Below are 16,738 nucleotides of genomic sequence, written 5' to 3' on the forward strand. Positions count from 1 at the left end.
CACTTTTTGGGCGTGTAATGTTCACGTTCTGTCCAAAAGTATTCATGACAAAATCAACCGTTTGAAAAAATATATTGAAGTGCAAATGAATCACAGAAAAAAGACTCCCCCGTTGTGTTAAGGCCTTTATACAATGGCATATTAGGTCTATGTAGACTTGTCACAGTAGGTTTCATAGCCATAGAAAAGGTGTACCACTTTAATAATGTGCATGCACACATGCACTTGCATCATAGGTGCGCTCCGGTAGTAAAACAAATATAGCACTTCACCCCTGGCCACCAAGAAAAAAAATCCATATCAGTTGAAGTGTATGCTATGTTAAGTGTATTTTCACTGCTTTACCTCACTATCAGACAGCCCTTCCTTTGGCGCTACAGTTTCTCAAGGTGTTCTTACAGATAAGCGCAACTGTGCCATGCATTGTATTACGCCGCAAATCAACTTTTTGGTTCAGACTCTTGGCTGTTTATGAAAAAAAAAACAAATACAAGAAAAAAAAAGGGTTATTATGACAGTGATGATAAATGCCGAGTTTACAGAACAAGAAGACTGAACGGCTGAAAGAACGGGAGGGAAACTTCTGTGGAAACTGGAGGAGGACACTGTCTGACAGCAAGGTAAAGCGCCAAACATATCTTAAATATACCATACACTTTAACAGATTTATTTTTCTGGGGTGCCTTTTAAGCTGTCCAAAATATGTTTAGCTGCTGCCCCCCTTCCACAGCAGCTTCAAAGCAGATGTCGGGACTCCCGCTGCGTCTCAACCGTCATCTACTGTAGGTAACACACTGGCTAAGGACCTCATAGAACTACACTTCGAAGAAAAATACCTTTAAGATAGCTGGAAAGTAAAGCGGAAGACAGAATCCCAGAATACAGGTTTTATTAATTTCTGGGGCATCCACTTTTCTGCTGGCCCACAGTTTTAGGTTGAAGTGTAATGTGTGATGTTCAGATAAAAGGACAATAAAGGATTCTGTATCCACCAGGATAATGAGACAGTGGATGCTGTGCACATTATTATGAATGCTCCGAGCCTTGATTTGTCCCTGATATCACTCCAAAGTGAAATAAGTGCCTTTGTATGAATCATAACATCTATTGCCCTCGGGCCAAATTGCGTTCTCTGTACAGATTTGACTTATTTAACACCCAGCAGCAGATAACCATAGGTGGTCCTCTCTACAGAAGTGTCTCTGGTTTTCATTGATGGAAGCACTTCTTCAGAACCTCCACACTTGTGTGAGTGGGGAGCAGGTATTTGTTGAGAAGGAGTAAAGACTCCAATTCACACAAGTAGATCGAACCATGCAATCTGATTGGCCAACTGGACATGCTCAAATCAGCATGAGAGCACACCATGCTCATCACTCAAAATATTACTCTGCCATTGTGCTCCTGTTCTGTAGGAGTATTTTACTATAAGCCTACTGTATTAATGTGTTCATTTACAAGGTTAAATCTATAGAAAAACCAAAATCCTTTATAACATGTAGCACATTAACATGTATAAGCCTAAGCACACTGGAAGTCGACATTTAATAAGGTCATATTATTTTTATTTTTTTTCCAGCGCTCTGTTATTGGAAATGTTTGGATCACATCAACTATGTCGGTGACATGGTGGTGACAGAGTGCTAGCTTAAGCTTAAAGTTATGATCTATAAGATTTGAGATACGTTGGTTCTAGCAGCCTCCTTGGTGGTAAGATGAAATTGCAGGCGAGTTTCTGGGACCTCATCTTCCAGAGTTCCTTTCCTCAGCCTCTTTAGTTCTTTCAGAGCCCTCCATCTTATTACATTCATGGTCTCTGTGCTTCTTGATTATTTACCTTTCTTCAGTTTGATTTGTTTTATTGTTTCTTTTTCTTTGGACTGAAAATTGAACCGTCTTCTTTCTCTGATCCTCCATTGTGAGTCAGCAGGAATAAAATGGACCTGCGCCAGTTGAAAGTTCCCGTTTTCAGATGACATTGAACGCAGTATACATTTCAGTGAGTAGCTCCACTAGACAGACCAACTGCTGCTGACTGATAGCGCCACTGATAGGGCACTGCATTTGAATTTTGCTTGAGAACGTCTCCACGGACAATCACATGTATTTCTGGGCAAAGCAGCAAATACAAGTGCTTTTATTAGTGGGTCATATGATCAATCACCGTTGTTTTAACTCACTCTTTGATATGGACCTGTGCCGGTTGGAAGTTCCCGATTTCTGATGACAATGAACGCAGTATACATTTCAGTGAGTAGCTCCACTGGACAGACCAACTGCTGCATTTGAATTTTGCGTGAGACCTAGATGAAAATCTTTATAACTTTAAGATAACCCTACATTTTTGTTGATGTAATAGCTAAATCTGTCCAAGGGGGAAAAAAACAATGGATATCTTAGTTATAAAAAGATTGAGTTAGCAAAGCAGTTTTGTGTTTATTTGTGCAGCATTTATTACGTTTGGGAAATCCCACATTCTCTACAAGCTAACGTTAGTCCAAGTTGGCTGACTCAAAGGGGAGTAGAAATCATCTCTGTTGTTTTAATCTGTATTGTTGTTTCAAATTTTGTAGATAATTTAGGTACAAGAAGATTGAGCCAGCAACCGTTTTGTGTTTATATGTGCAGTATTTATTCAGTTACGAGCTTTAGAAAGCTAAAGTTTGGTAGGTTCCCATGGAAATGGAGACATAATACTAGCAAAAAGTGTTTTATTTCGAGAGCGACTTGCTTCACAACATGAATATATTTTGATTATATCATTTATTTTGTTGCTAATTTGTGTGTATAATTCCAGTTTTACACCTGTTGGTGTGTTTTTTGTTGGCACTGAGGTTCGTAAGACAACATTCACGGTAAAGCACACCCTCTCGTGTCATATTGCTTCAGAGACTTAAGGTCATTGTCAATGCTAGAGATCCTTGATGGTATGGCAACCAGATAAGATTACTAGAATTTGTGTTATTGAGCATTAGAGGAAAAATGAGTCATCTAATCTCTGGTTTGTGTTGTGTTTAATGATAAAAAAGAAGCATTTTCCTCTTTAATGAAGAAATTCATCATGGAAACTGGTGTTTTTGCTGCATTTAAGTTTCTGAAATCCCTCCCCACCTTAAAGTTTTTACATATAAAACAGGAGCATGTTATGGTGCAGAGGTATTAGAATGTTTTCTCTAAACAATCAGGTCATTTGTATTTTTTCCTTTATTATGTTTGAATAGTATTTACAAATGAAACAATTCATATGATAAACATGTTTTGATGCTGCTGCACGTACATATGAAAAAATAATCCACAGAATAGTGGTTTATTTTATCAGCACCCCATGAAGCTTATGTAAAAATGTAATCATATTGTGGTGGGATGAGACCTCCAGGCAAACAATGCATTTTGAGATGATGAATGCACATCTCTTTCAGCAATGAATATCTTTTCATTTTGTAAGTTTTTTTCCCCCACCTTTCTGAGCTCCTATTGTTAACAGAAGGTTAACCTAACGCCATACTGGATAAAATGGGAAATAGGGTATTTTCTAATAGTTATCAAATACAGGTTTTTCTTGTGTCCACTTTTATCGTTTTTTATGTCCTTACCCATCTGAAAAGTAACTGGTAACTATATCTGTACAATAACATGCAGTCAGATGAGATATGTACGTCACATTTATGAAACATACACATAACGGGCTAACACCTACCTGGTTAGCCACAGCACAATGTAAAGTTAGCTGGCGAGTTGGCTGTATGTTTCGTAAACAACTTAGATGTTATGCAACAAAACTTAAACTCTCTACACAAACGTGAACTAATTAATGGAGTGTCTATTTACACCTGGGTGAAAATAGGCTTTGCCGTGTGATCTAGCTATCTACTGTGACAGGAATTACAATTAACATGTTTTGGGATTTAAAACACGTGACAAAACAAATTCTTTATCTTCTCATGATGCAGAAGTTTTCATTGCATGCAATGTAGAGAGTCCTGTATATCTTGTGAAGATACTTCCCTTTATCCTGTGATTCAAGTGGGACTGAAATTTTAAATTATTGTGATACTCAAAGCACAGGACAAGTCGGCCTTGTGCTCTGTAAACGTCATGCCAGCCGGGCTTTTTTACACTTCTGTACACATCTGTATTTAACCTCTACAGAACCTGACTATGGGGGCACTCTTCGAGACGGGAGCCGTTTTTGCAGGTGTTTTGAAGAGAGCTTTCTTGCAAGGAAATGATTTGGAATAAACTCACATGGAGAAAGCCAATCTTATTGTTTCTTCATCTTTCTTGATTGACCCTTATTGACTAATTTTCCCACAACACTACACCTGACACCTCATCTGTCACCTCAAAAAGCAACAAAGTATGATTATTGTGGTAGTTAACTGTTGGTGAGTGGGTTAAGCATCGGCCCTTAAGTAGTTTGATTTCATGCAACACAACTACTTGGTTATGGTTAAGAGGAAAAAAAGGTGAAAATAGAATTCTTTGCTTCTGACACCTGGGCACAAATAGCATATAGGGATGTCAGATAATATCGGCCCACCGATATTATCGGCCGATATTGAGTTAAAAATGTAATATCGGGAATTATCGGTATCGGGTTTTTACAACCGATGTTGTTCTGTAGGCTTCAGTTTTTCCGAGTGTACCTGAATGCAACACGGGCCGTTTACAGGCGCGTGCTTGATGACGTATAACAACAACAACACGCTAGACTCGTAGGTTGCTAACCGTGGCTAACAAGCTTCAGCTCTCCCGGTGCATGAGATGTCCGTGGTTTGGAAGTATTTCCAAGTGTCACCTACTAACAGTGAATGTGCGCTTTGCAATGACTGCAAGGCGTTAGTTATGAGAGGAGGAAACAAGGCGTCTTCCTTTAATACATCACATTTGATCACCCACCTCAAGAAGAATCATGCGGAGTTATACGTACGCTACATTTGTGCAGCAGAGTGATGAAAAGAAGCAACAGCCGACACCGACAAAAAAACTTTTTCTATTGTTCAGGATGCCGGATTCACCAAACGTGTGGAGTTCCTGGAGCCCCGTTATGTCTGTATAACGCCCAGTCGCAAGTATTTCTCAGACCAGTGTTTACCCGAATTGCACAGCATTGTTTACAGTCACGTCGAGAAGGTAATTTCTGGTGCTGTATCCGTTAGATCCAATACAGGTTAGCATGTTGAGCTTGACTGCTAATTTATTGATTGTATTATTTGCCAAGTTACGGCTCAGTCGTTACTCAGTCTGGAAAAAGAAAACTAAGTTTGTTTACTACTGTGGACTGAAGCTATGCATCTTCCTTGTTGTGATGTTGTCTGTAGTGTTGTTTGAGGCAAAATATTCTCTCTAAAAACACAAACAAATAAATGAATGGCACTTTTTTCAATAACTTATTTTGTACGGATTGTGTTTACAATTTGAAAAGCCGTGTTGCATTTATGTATGCATCCAGTGGGGCATCACAATACAATTAGGCATAATGTGTTAATTCCATAATGGGTGATATGTGATGAATTTTGGTGTAAAAAGGCTGCATATATCGGTATCGGGTGATATCGGTATCGGAAATTAAGGGTTGGACAATATCGGAATATCGGATATCGGCAGAAAAGCCAATATCGAGCATCCCTAATAGCATACATTGATATTTATACCTAGATGTAAATAGCCGTTGACATTAATCAAAGGTAAAGTTCGGAATTAACATTTTTGTCCAGTCTGTGGTATGACGTTCATCAGATGTAGGCCTACTCACACAGTACAAATCGGGCAGAAATAAGTTTGCTCATATAGGTTTCCCTTATATAAATTGGGCAGAGACTTCTTCTGAGTCAATTAATATTTCAGTCAGGCATACAGACATTTACAGAAATTTACAGTGTTTTTAATGGGGTTGAAACACTCAGCACAATCTGCAGTCCTGAACCCTGATTTAGGCTGATAAAAAAGTGTGTTTTAAACAAAATGACTTTGTCTCCTGCCGCTTCAGCACCATTTTTGAGCTGATCAAGGATAAACTTTTATTATGGAAGCAAGCCACCTTTCACCAGCTGTGTCACCTCAAGGAGAGAGCGTTCTCATCAAATTGTCAATTTTAATGAGGCTGTTTTCTTTATCAGAGTTACAAGTGCGCAGCGACCCTTTTAAGTCTTAAATAGCTGGTAGAACACAACCGTCAAAATACTTCACCTTCCTCAAATCCCCTCCATCAATCCCTAATTCCCTGCATCTCTGTTTACCTCAACCCCTGTGGAAAGAAAAAATAAAACCGCACCGCTGAAATACACCAACACACACTGCTACAGTACTTAATCCATGGTTTCTTGAAGCCTCATAGCATCAGTGTTTATTTCCTTTGGACTGAAAATGAAAGGTTATGTTGCCCCTCACATGTATAGAAAATAGTTCAATTCATCCCTGTGGTAATGATTTGTAAAATACCACCTTTGCAGAGGAGTCAGTGGGGGAGAATGGTTGTTTTTCTATATTTCTGAACAGTCTCTGAAGATTAAAGGATTTGCAGGGTAGTGGCATTCTACACAGTCCTTTTGCTTCCCTGTAGTCAGTTCCTGTGTCGCTGGCCGTCTGTCTCTTTCTATCTTCCCACCTATCTATTTCCAACTGCATATCTTGTGGTAGCAGTGTTTTGCTGAATACTAGCATGAATGCTCAGTCAAAGCACCTTTGGCAAACAAAACAGCAGACAACAACAAAATTCCCTCCAATCCCCTTTTCTCATACCTCAACCCAGAAAGACTGAGCAGTAAAGAAAAGTGAAGATACATAAGAATATGGGATCACTTTACCTTCTCTGATCATTGAAAGGAAAATGTGTCTCATCTCCAATATTTTTCTGTTCTCTTTTTCTACTCCACAGAGAGGTCAGAGCTCATGGTCAGCTGCAGAACATACAGCTCATAAACGTATATACATGGATGTCTATCCACTTTTAAAAATCATCATTTATTGCTGAATTTTATCTAATTTTCAAGTGGTTTGACTTTTTACAAATGCCATACCTTGAATCTACAATCAGGTAAGACTGAGCAAAAACACAAAGGATCAGACGGCTTATATTGTTAGGTTAACAAGGCACAGGTGGACCTAATGATTCAATCAGTGACAGCTGAAATGGGACCATCAAACATGCACTGAGGTGCCCACACGGACAAAACAGGTATTACAGAGCAGAAAAGACCAATATGCACACTGAGGAGCTCACAACGCCAAAACAGGCATTAGAGTCCAAAAGTTCTGACAGGACCCCCCAACCTATGAATGCTTCCTGACGTTCCTGCTGGGACGATCAGGACTGTCCTTGTTGAAGTCCTCAATCAGGACCCCATCTAGTATGTGCCATGCTGGAACCTAAGTCCAATGCTCAGGGCCATAACCCTCCCAGTCCACTAGATACTGAAGACCTCTTCCAGCACGACAGGAATCCATGAGACGATAAACTTAATAGGCCGGCCCACCATCCATGACTTTCGCGGGTGGAGGGGGTTTAGATGCTGGGACAAGGGGGCTGATGGTGACAGGGCAAAGGCGGGACACATGGAAGATGAGGCAAATCCTTATGGATGGGGGAAGTTGTAGACGGTAGGCGACTCGGTTAATACTCCTCAAAACCTGAAAAGGCCCCATTAAACCATGGAGCTAGCTTTCGGAACTCCACTCGTAGAGAAAGGTCTTGTGCCAATAGCCAAACCCTTAGCCCAGGACGCAGAGGTGGCGCAGGTCTGGGGCAACGATTGGCATGGCGCTGATATAGCTGAGGTACCAACATGGACAAAACAGGTATTACGGAGCAGAAAAAACCCAATATGCACACTGAGGAGCTCACAAGGCCAAAACAGGCATTAGAGTCCAAAAGTTCTGACATATAACTAGATACTTTAAATTAAAAATGTGGGTTTCTACACAAAAATATATAATACGTATTTTAGTTGTATAGTAACAGTAAGCCACCTTAAAGCTTATAATTTAAAACAGTTATCATGAACGGGGAAATTATCCGTAGAGACCAAACCAGGCTATAAATATGTTTGTTTCTGCTGTAAAGTCGTTTTTAACAATGTGGTCGATGGAGATGGACTCTTTTGGAGAGTGCCTCAAGTGGTTGTTTGAGGAACTGCAATTCAGATGTGAGGTTGTCTTTGACGTTGAATAACCTACATGACAAACATTTTCAGTATCTTACTGATATATTGCTACTTACTAAATTTTAGACATAAGCTAGTGTTAACTTAATTTACAGTATGAGGACAGTCGCTTAACTTTAAAGAAGGATTAGGACCTTCCTCTAGTCCTACATGTAATTCACAGTAGTAACATTTTGACAAACAACTTTTCATCTTTGAAATGTTATTCAATGTTTTAGTTTTCATATTTCTTCAGCAGCACAAAAGCCTGGCTTTTTCCATGAGACTTCACATACAGTCTATGGTCAGAACGTGTTTGAACCCTGTCCTAAGATGGCTGATGCATCTCACAAGCCCGGATGCAGCATCTACATGAATATACTGTATCTATAGAAAATAAAGTTTACCATCCATTGCTGAGCCTGCAGGGTGCTAGCACTGTGCAAAATTTTCATGGACTAACTTCACTCACTTCACTTGGGTGCATAAATAGTTCACAGGCAGGTAAAGAAACCAACATAGAAAACAGATTTTCTATTTACAACTCCAATTAAATCCCCAAACCGAATACTATTCTTTTGTGAAAAGAATAAATAAAAAGGAACCCAAAATAGTTTGCTCGCTGCACTAGAATAAGGACACGAAACCTTTATGTGCAAAAGAGTGTCTATTGATTAAACATTGTTAATGTACTTTAATTTAGTGAGACGAAAATGGAAGGTTTAAAAGATAAATTGGCTTGATTTGATGCTGAACTGGTGCTTGATTTGGACGTAAACTGTTTTCTACAAATGGAAAAAATAGAAGGGTGACTGATCTAAGTTTAGGTGAAAAAAAAACCCAAGTCTCCTGGTTCACATGAAGCCCGCAAGTGACAATTGTAGTTGTATTTTCTTATCTTTAAAATTCCATCAAACCTCAACTACACAGTACTGACAAAGCATATTTGAGTACTCTCAGAGGGCAGTGTGTGTTTTTTCTCCAAATCTTTAACTTTATTTGTTGATAACATAGTCATGTACTGTATATGTAATTTTTCTTGACAACCTTTGAAACCATATTTTCAGGGGCTTTAAAAGATCAAAATGTGAAGTTAAAAAATTGCCACCCTACCTTCAAAGCAGTTACACACACATAATTAGTACATAATAGACAATACCAGTACGTATTTCTCTGCCACAAGGTTTTCATGAAGGCATACTTTCATTAGAAAAAAGGAAGACATCTAGAGCATTTGGTCTTTCAGGAAGTATGTTTTGCTTTGAGGGTGTTCCTAAAATACATTCTTAATCCTGTACATACACTTTACACTAGACCCATTGGTATGCTTAGTCATTTAACCTATAAACTAATGGTTAAACACGTAATGACCTATAATCCAACAGTGATCCAAAGTTTAACAAGAAGAAACTAGAGATCATCTTGCTATGGGATCATAACAGCTGCAATGCCAAATGCCTAAATTTAACATTAAGATAAACATAACATAAAGATAAACTTTGGGGAACTTTTAGGGAAATCAAGAAGAAACTAGCTGTGGAAAAAAGCAGTTATACAAACAATGTAAACAGTTGTAACCATTGACACAAATAAAGGATATTATAATATATTATAAGAACTCCATTGCTAATGTAATAAATCCAATGTACCAAGAGCAATAAAATGGGTTTGTTGAAATAATTGAAATGGAATGAATATGGTCAATTGGATCACTAAATAAACAACTAATGACCTTTTTTTTAATTTTGTTTCTCGTGCACACTGACACGATCACAGATAAGAAAATGTTTTTCTGCTTATCTCTCACATCCGCAGGCATTTAACTGACATTGAAACCAGTTGACTAGAAGAGTCTGGGTAATGGGAGGACAGCCTGTCTTTCTCAAACTACGAAACAAAGGCAAAACACATGCGTTAAACTAAACGATAAACTGTGACGAAAGATGACAGGCTGGAGGGATTAGTTCACTTGAGTGACCCAATTGTTTGCTTCCTCTGAAAACTTTAAATCGAACTATGTGACGAACGACAAAAACACTCTTCACATACAAACAACAAATAAAAAAACGTGTAAACGAGAAAAAGTGGTACAAGACATAATTTCCCTGCCTCTTTTACTTCAAATTTTAAATAATAGCATGCTGCACAGAATTTGATAGGGAAATAAAAGGCATGTCAGGATACTAATTAAATAAGCCAAGCCAAGTCAAGGGAATGATACCTGCAGAGTCACAACCTGATACAATACTGTATTTGCAATTACTTGTGTGTTTCCAGGCCAAGAAAGCAAACACTGTTTCATCCCAGTGAAGCACTCACAGTGCCTTCTGATGAGTGTATATTGACACACACACACACACACACACACATACTTGAGACACTATGCTTGTAAGCACTTATTAATAAATAATATTAAAATAAAATTCTAACCATACAAAAATACTGTACCTTGAATAACATTGAAAAGGCCCCCAAAGCACTTAAAAAATATGCAACTCAACTGTACACTGCGTAAGGGGCTTTCACACCACCATGCAGTAACTCGTCGCCTCAAGTTTTTTTAATTAGGGGAAGTGGTTTTGATCACAGTGTTGTGTTCTTACTCAAGGAAAACCAGACTACTTCTTAAAGTTTAAAAAGTTTATTCTAAAAATAGAAATAATATTCTTTCTGGCCACGGGGTCTCTCTGGGGTCAGAAATCTTCCTGGCTTTTAGCCAAGCTGTTATCTGCAACCATTGAACAAGAAAGAGTGCTGAGCACCTCCTTCACAAAGAATTGATACAGCAATAAAGTTCATTGGGTTGTTGTGATTCGTTCAGAATGTTGCTGAGGCAGCCCCTGGTTCAAGCTTTGGCATGTCCATCACTCCCAGACTGGCTCTCATTCGTTTATAAGTTGAATCCTCTTCCCCCTGTACGGAATGAACCACCAGTTCCTGTAGAAAGAACACTCCCTACTCTGTAAGCCCATCTCATCTTACTGCACCTAGTTTTAAACTGGAGCTTATCTGCAACATCCTTTAATTATACCATCTCTGTTAAATTGATAATTATGTGAAAGCATGCTAAATTGTTTTAATTTAACTTATTTACGTACACAGTGAGTAATAATAAAACTTAAATTATATTGTGACAAAAATAAACACTTCTAGCAACAGGGGTATGAAGTGGGTGCAACCCACATGAACACACACAGATTGCTCTGCCACCCAAAGTTTACCATGCTGAACTTCTGGCAGTAACAATCTAGCAGCAGGAGCCTCTTTTAAGAACAATTTGCTTTTTTGGGAAACGCTCTCGAAGGTAAGCAGTTCTCAGGTCGGTCATCAGGGTGTTTACCGCATGGCAGTGTGTAACCAGCTTTACCTGGTGTGAAAATATTGTACTACCACATTTACCTGATTTTATTTATTATTCATTAAACTATGCAACATTATATAAGAATTGAAAGCTTCATCTAGAACAGCGGTGAAGTAAGTAGTTTAAGTTGTTGGGGTTTTCATCAACTACAAGATCTTTGACTGGGAGGAATCCCTGATTTGTGTGTCTAGTCTTCAAAGTGGAGCACTTACTCTGATTTCACCACGGATGGGTTTACAGTTGAAAACCTGCTGTGTTTGAAACTGACATTCAATAGTAGCCTCTGTGATGGTATAATACACAACGAACAATATAGCCAGAAGCAGCAGCTTCTCCCTCATCCAGGAGCTGAGCTTGCCTTGCTAGTTCGTCCAGGCAAAAGTGCAGCAGGGCCTGTCAGCAGCTGCACATTGTGACAGCCCTGGGCCCCCAGATGACTACCAGTTTTGGTCTCCTCTGTTTTTCCTCTTACAGGGCCACTTCTGATTGTATAACCCCTCCCACCTTGTTGAGGGATTGGTGTCACGTGCTGGGAGCCTTTATAAACTGGTTGAATCCAATATAGCTCCCTCTCTCCCACCTGGGAGGCTAGTGCCTTCCTGGCAAACAACTTAAATTCGTTTAGTTGTGTTTGTTTAGCTTTTTTTGTTACTTGTAGTTGAAGGTAACATTTATTTTCATAGGTCTGTGAATGTTCTCATTTGTCCAGGTCATCGTTATCCCCAAAGCAATTTCAGTCAAAAGCAACTGGACTTGGTTATTTGTATAGGAAGACGTTTCACCGGTCCAACAATCTGGTGTGGAGATCCAGGTATTTAACCGCCGATGATGTCACTGGAACCCTTTGTGCTCCAAGAGCCACAGCCAGTACATGAAATAAGACCACATTTTGTTGAGTTTTACTGTGAACCCAAGAGTATCAACTTTGCACATGAGATAGTAAGTACTACATTCCCATGAAATTGGACATTCCTTGTGTGTTTCCATGGCTTTCCACAACCACCAACCTTACATCCAACTTTTCACAAACAAGCAAGAAAATGTATGGGGGGGGGGCATTTCCGACATTGACTTTACTGACATTGCATTGGAGCATTGGAGCAAATAGAGATGATACTTCTGCTAGATGCTGATTTTAGTGACAGACTCCTCAGCTGAGTGATGCTGAAATTTAGTTGCCGATTGCTAATGTTAGCTCAATGGGCAGGCAGCTTGGGCCTCCTGTCTGCCACCTGGGGGCCCCGCGGGTCGCACCTACCATACCACAAGCCAGCAATCCGTGTAAGCCACATGTAGGCCTATGGCTGATTGTCTCCAATTTGTTTAGTCCTCTTGATGAGCTGTTTGTGCACTACTCTTTCACCTCGGGCCTGCTCATCAACCTCGGGTAAAAGCTAGAATGTAGTCACAGAAGAACTGACTGCTCAAGGGTGGTCTGGGTCTGTGTGTGTGTGTGTGTGTGCATGTATTCTTGTGCGTGTGTGTGTGTGTTTGTGTGTGAGTGGGTGTTTGGATGGCTGTAGTTGACATAACACGACTCTGCAGTGCAGATTTAATGAGGGAAGAGGGAAAAGGCAAAAACCTGCTGGCATTTTGTGATGTGTCACCAATCTGAGTGTCTCCCCAATGGGACTTTGTAAAATGCAGTTGTTGTTGTTGTTTACCCTACAACCACAGTGAATACATTGACATTATCTATTTTTATTGAATTCTAAATATATACTCCCTTCTCTGTGTTTTTGTGACAAGCTTAAAGGCAAATTAACATATATTAATATTATATAATACTAATCCTATTCCACCTAAATAAATAGCAAACTGCAGAAGGTGTCGAGAGCACCATGTTCATGCTATATGTCGACTGCTTTCTGTACAACATTTTATTCCGCTTAATCTCTATGTTGTTGGATTTACCATATATGGTGGTTTCACTCCCAACCTGGGGCCAGTTTCACAAAGCAGGTTCAAAAAACTCTGAGTCGATCTACTCTGAGATAGGAAACTCTGAGTTTTCAGTTCCAGAACAGCAGATTTGCATTAGGTTGATCAACTCAGAGTAGTTTGACCTGGAGTTTAGCGCGTGCACCACAAGTAAAAAAGACAGCATCAATGGAGCCCTGATTCGACGAGTCACCATGGCAACGGGGAAGCGAAGGGCTACGCTACAACTGGAATTGGAAATTTTAATGTGCTCATACGGTGAGTTTGAGCAGGTTTACACCGCTGCAGCAGCAAAAGAGAGGGAGACGGTGCAGGAGAACATTGCGGCTCGGGTCAGTGCATAAGTTTAAATGTAGTCCTTTACAATCACAGTAATATCACAGGGGGAACTGCTTGAGTGGGAGCCTATTAGTTTATTTCATTTAAGTGCAACCCCGCGGGGGAGAAGCGCACCTGGCAGCAGCTTAAGATGAAACATAAAAACATACAGGTATTCAAACAGGTAAAACATCGGCAAACTCTCATGGTGACGCCTCATTTTGAGCATGTTTTACATGGTAAAGTAAATATTACTGTAAGTGGCTGTTTTTTATTCAACATATAAATGTTGTATAAAAAACTCCCATTTGCAAAAAAAACGCAGCGCAACACACAATATCTGCTGTGATATGAGAGCATTACTGGTTGTTAATGTTGGAAATGTAAGGAGGGGTGAGATGGACTGTGACATGAAACGGTGTTGTGCCGTATTCAGAACCCCTGCCGTGAAATGCACCCCTCGCATTATAGGTGATATTCTGGATCAGAATGCTATATAGGAGTAGTTTATATACCGGTAACTCAACTAAAAGCACACACTTTTGAACCTATGAATTGCAAGAAAAGCTGGGATTATATTTAGGAAACGCTGAGTCAAATACATTCAACTTGCTCAAAAGATCCATTTCATTCATTTTGTAATTATGGCTGCAGTATATTAAGGACGTCAATGCGCGGTCTGATAATCATCTCCTGACGATTATTTAATTCTCTGTGTAGTAATGCGTCACCTTCATCCACAGGGTTGTTATCAAAAGGACATGCCATGGTAGTGAAATAGTCACCACCTAATATAACTTCTATATAGGCCTACTGAATGATTTTTATACATTGTATACAAAAACTCCCGTTTGCAAAAAAACGCAGCGCAACACACAATATCTGCTGTGATATGAAACGGTACCGCTCAAAAAGATAATTGCCTGGAAATGCAACAACATCTATAATCAATAGTTTGATAATCATCTCCCGACGAATATATAATTCTCTGTGCAGTAATTCTGCACCCTCATCCATGGGATCATTATCAAAAGGACATGCCATGGTAGTAAAGTAGTCGCCACCTAATATAACTTCTACTTTTTGCAATGATTTTCTGAAAAAATAGACGAAACTATACTACGCCAAAACTCGCCCGCTGACTGAATGAATGAGGAAATCAAACACCGTGTGTGGCTGAAAGAGGGCGGAGACGGAGAGAAACTCAAGGTTTTCTGAGAAAAACCTCGTCCCGACCAGGTTAGTTTCAGAGAGCATGTTACCATGGTAACTGACCGAGAGGTTAAGTTCTCTCTTTGTGAAACAGGCTAGAGTTACCCCTCTCTCTCTGGTTTGAGTTACCTCCCTTTGTGAAACGGAAAACTCAGAGTTTCCCTCATTTCAGGGTTAACAGACTCAGAGTTTTCACTAAACCTGCTTTGTGAAACAGGTCCCTGGCTATATTTTCTCTTAAATATTCTCAGACTGGAACTGTTTCATACAGTGCCCTGTCCCCCTTTCCCTCTCTAGGCTCAATATTCCGCTAAATAAAAAACAGAAGCACAAAATTACCCTGTTGTAAACCTAAGTTGGTAAGTCTTCAAATAAGACACCTTAAGCGGTAGATCATTATTTTTTTCATAGCAGAGACATTTAGTAATGCTTATAAAAAAAAAATTTAAATTAAAAAAAGTGTGAATTGCAGGGGTTTAGAAGCTCTTTAAATAACACATACACGTCCCCTGAAAACTTCAAATCCCATGTCTTTATTTATTCATTATTAGTAGTATTATTAATATACTTGTAACTTATAAACACAAGTTCTTCTGACGTAGCAACTTTTGAAATTAGTTGAATGAATATGTTGATCAATGTCCACACAACTTGTTACTTTTTTAAGGTTTTAAAGAAACATAATTGGTAGGTTCGCAGTCTTTCCACCATGCATTGTCTGAGGGTTAAAATTCTCCAGAGACCTTTCTTTCTTTAATTGAAGACATCAAAAGAGATGGAAACCGGAAGCTGTGTGTCTTTAATACATGATAAGATAAGTCACGGTCATTTTTTGACATAAAAATGTGAACCACAAAGAAACTTTGTTTGAGCTTTACTTCAGTGGGCTGCCCAGGCATGTTTTTTACTTTTTAATCAAGATTTTTTACTCTTTTATTCTTATTAGTTTAACTGAGACAGAATAATGAAGGAACCTTGATTCTCTTGAGTTTCATCAATTCTAGCCAAAGCGCAGGTGTTACCATTTTTGTTTCTTTCAGAAAGTTAACAGCGTGTTTTATTAAGACCCCCTCAAATGAAAGCCAAGTGTTTCGAAGTTTGTTAACATATCTACCTACCTAACATATATCTATGGTGTTTCTTATATGCTACAAGGCATATCCTAACTGTAATGAGCAGTTAACACCATGGCTATGCATTTTATGCCTGGAAACTGCAGTTTACCAATGATCCAGGTTGTCTTACACCTAAGAAACCAATCCTGTCAACTTAAAGGTTGAATATGGAGAATGAGTAGAACACCGCCATCTGTATCTCAAGATCGTAGTCGCAGCAACAAAATATGATTCCAGCAGTCGGTCAAGTGTGTCAAGCGATCAACCTGCGCCATGTCAAGGGATGAATCATACAGGGTAACGACTAATTTCAACTAATCAATTAATTTTACAAAAGTATTTAATGTTTGTCTTCAACTGGAAGTCTTTATCCGTTTCTCAATGCCAGGTATTCCAAGTTCGGACTTGTGAGCTTATAAGGTTCAACTAAGGAGTCCACCCTCAGGAGGACACAGTACGACCGTTAATGTGCAATGCATTCTGGGATACCTGGCTTTCTCTGATGCATCCTCGATAAAATGTGCGGAGCAAGTCACATTTTGACTGCACTTCACAAGATGTGAACTATTAAATTGGAACAGTACTTGAGCTGTGACTGACTACGTTTCACAAATCCACCAGAACTCAAGTACAGACAAGAACGCAGGTTA

This window comes from Echiichthys vipera (genome assembly GCF_963691815.1).
Source record: "Echiichthys vipera genome assembly, chromosome: 6".
Lineage (NCBI taxonomy): Eukaryota > Metazoa > Chordata > Actinopteri > Perciformes > Trachinidae > Echiichthys > Echiichthys vipera.